Raw genomic sequence first — 3,641 nt, 5'->3', positions numbered from 1 at the left:
TTTCAATAATAAATGAAATAGTCAAATTTTAAGTTAAAAATGAATTTTCAACCAAACTAATTCATTTTAAATCAAAAAGGTGAATTTTTAACAAAAGAGATTTTCAACCAAATATATGAATTTTCTACCAAATAATTGATTTTTCAACAAAAGACATTTATTTTTAACGAAATGGTTGAATTTTCAACTAAAAAGAACAGTTTTAAAAAAATTGAATACATAAATTTTCAGTTAAAAATGTTAATTTCAACCAAACTAATGAATTTTCAAATCGAAAGATTAATTTTTAAATAAAAAGATTAATTTTCCACCAAAATAGACGTTTTTTTACAAAAGATATGAATTTTCAACTAAAAAAAGGAGTAATTAAAAAATGGAAGTTAAATTTTCATCTAAAAAAAAAATTTCCAAACAAACTAATGATTTTTCAGCTTGAATAATGAATTTTCAACTGGAATAATTTTATTTTTAAATAAAAAAGATCCGTTTTAAACAAAAAATAGAACAGTCAAATTTTCAGTTAAAAAAATTAATTTTCAACCAAACTAATGAATTTTAAAATAAAAAGGTGGACTTTTTTTAACGAAAGAAATTAATTTCGTGCCAAAACAATGTGATATTCAGAAAAAAAAATTTCATACCAAAATATTAATTTTCAAACCAAAATATTAATTTTTAGGCAACAAGATTAATTTTTAACTAAAAAAGATGATTTTAAACAAAATACAAGAGCTTTCTAATAAAAAAATTAATTTTCAACAAAAGACATGCATTTTTAACCAAAAAAGAGCAATTTTTAACAAAAAATAGATTAGTGAAATTTCCAATTTAAAAAATAAATTTTAAACTAAACTAATGAATTCTCAATTGGAATATGTAGTTTAATTTTCAACCAAACAAGGCGGGTTTCCAGCCAAATTGTTAAATTTGTGACTAAAAAATAACAGTTTACAATAAAAAATGGAATAATTAAATTTTTAGTTAACAAAACTAATGTTCTACGACAACAAAAACAACAAATTTTGAACCAAACTGATGAATTTTCAACTAATTTGACGAATCTTTAGCTGGAATAGATGAGTTTAAAACCAAAAAAACAACTAAAACTGACTAAAAATTAAATTTTAATTAATTAAGTTATTTAATAATTTAGTTGTTAATTTTTTTTAATTTTGAATATTTACATTTTTTTAAAATTTTAAAATTAGAAACATAATTTTAGGTTAAAATTAATTAATTAAAAAGCCTTAAAGTTTCAACCAAATAGTTTTATTTTCAACCAAGAAGAATTTTCTACTGAAATAATTAATATTTAATTGGAATACTTGAATTTAAAACCAAAAAGATGAATTTTTGAAAAAAAAGAGTTTAACTTTCAACCAAAAGGATGTGATTTTTAAAGAAAAGTATTAATTTTCAAAGGAGAAGATGATGAATTTTCTACCAAAAAAGAAGATTTTTAACAAAAGACATAAATTTTCAATTCAAAAGGAGCAAATTTCAACAAAAAATAGAATTTTTAATCATAAAGATAAATTAAAAAAAAAAAGACAAATTTTCCAAAAAAGTACATGACTTTCCAAATAAATAGTTTAATTTTTAACTAAAAAATATCAATTTTCAATCAAAAATAGAATATTTGCATTTTTCTTTTAAAATCTAATTCCTAACTTTAAAAATCGGATTTTTAGCAAAATAGTTAAATTCTCAAGTAGTTGAATTATCAACTAAAAAAAGATGAATTCGCATCGAATGTAACAAAATTTTCTATTATAATTCAGAAAAAAAACTGTAAAAACTGCTTTGTATATATAATAATCAAATTAATTAAAGAAATCTTAAAACTGATAAGATTACAAAAACGTAAAAGTAACCGGGAAAAAGTATCCAGCATCTCTTCTAAAATGACATAAACTCATAAAAAAGTAGTAAAAAAATTAATCTCAGTTAAGGGTTGAAAAATCGATTTTTAGATACTTAAGGGGGTGGGAGAGCATCAATATATATGCACCGAGAGGTAATTACGTAAGAATGCTAATCAACTTTAGTTCGATTCCACTTGACGTGATTTGACTTGTGACGTTTAAAATGGGTCCAATCTAACCAAAAAAAATGTGACACCGACTCAATGCGGCTACTTACCGTTGCCGTGTGTCTCGTTGTGGCCGCTATTACCACAGGACTTGCCATATTTCACTCTCTTTTTGTAACCGGCAGCACAAAATTCTAGAAATCACAGAGAAATTTGCGAAAATCGAGGGAAGCAGAAAGACGATTTCACTGAATTGACGGGAACGGACGTGAGAGTTGCGATTTCCCCTAGAGAGGCCTAGGCTAGACTAGTGGCAACCTGCATTAGAGAAGGACAGATTGGCGTACTTTGACGTCATGCTTAGTCGGTAACGTCAATTTCTGTAGATAACATATGGTTTTCCAGACAGTTATTTTTTGAATATTTTTTTTCTCTCATTTTTCTTGAGAAATATTTAATTTTTGGGAAAAAGTTTAACAGGCAAAATGAATGTGTTTCGACGAGATCTATGAGTTTTATGGATTAAATTTTTATGAATTACCATAAAAGGTTTATTTAATGAATTATGAGAAGATTTATTTTCTACCAAAAAAGATGATTTTTAACAAAAGACACGAATTGTCAACAAAAAATAGAATAGTTTAATTTTCACTTAAAAAAATTAATTTTCTACAAAAAAAAAACTAATTTTCAACCAATGTGATTCGAGAGCTTTTTTTTGTCATGCCTTTTGTTAAAAATCATCTTTTTTTTTTTGGTAGAAAATTCATCTTCTTCTGTAGAAATTAATATTTTTGTTTGAAAATTAATATTTTTCTTTGAAAATCACATCCGTTTGGTAGAAAGTTAATTAATTTTTTTGGCAACAAAATTAATTTAAAATTAAGAAAGATAATTTTCAACAAAAGACATGAATTTTCAATTAATTTGAAAAGTAATAGTAAAAAAAAATACGACATGAATTTTCAACTAAAAAATAGGAATTTTCAATCAAAAAGATACGTTGCCAAGCAGGGCAGATTAATTTTCTACAAATTTAGTTTTTAAACAAAAAAAAATCAAACCAAAAAAAGTTTTTGTTTAATCTTTTATAGTTGAAAATTCAACCATTTCGTTGAAAATAAATTTCTTTTGTTAAAAAATCAATTATTTGGCGGGGAATTCATATAATCAGTTGAAAATCCGCCATTTTTGGTTGAAAATGGTTCCTTTTTAGATAAAATTTCATCTATGCATTTCGTTGAAAATTCAGGTCTTTTGCTGAGAAATCGTCTTTTTGTTTTGAAAATTAATTTTTCAAAAATTTAAATTTTTAAATTAAAAAAATTGAATTTTTAAATAAAAAGATTAATTTTCTACTAAAATAGAGGATTTTTTTTACAAAAGACATGAATTTTCAACTAAAAAAAAGAGTAATTAAAAAATGAAAGTTAAATTATCATCTAAAAAAAATTCCAATCAAACTAATCATTTTTCAGCTTGAATAATGAATTTTCAACTGGAATAATTTTTTCAAAATTTTTTTATATGTAGCGTAAAGTAAAAACTTTTTTCAACCAAAAAGATGTGATTTTTAAAGAAAAGTATTAATTTTCAAACAAAAATACAT

Source organism: Belonocnema kinseyi, chromosome 10 (assembly GCF_010883055.1).
Source record: "Belonocnema kinseyi isolate 2016_QV_RU_SX_M_011 chromosome 10, B_treatae_v1, whole genome shotgun sequence".
Lineage (NCBI taxonomy): Eukaryota > Metazoa > Arthropoda > Insecta > Hymenoptera > Cynipidae > Belonocnema > Belonocnema kinseyi.
The sequence above is the reverse complement of the archived record's forward strand: the minus strand, read 5'-3'. Positions refer to the sequence as shown.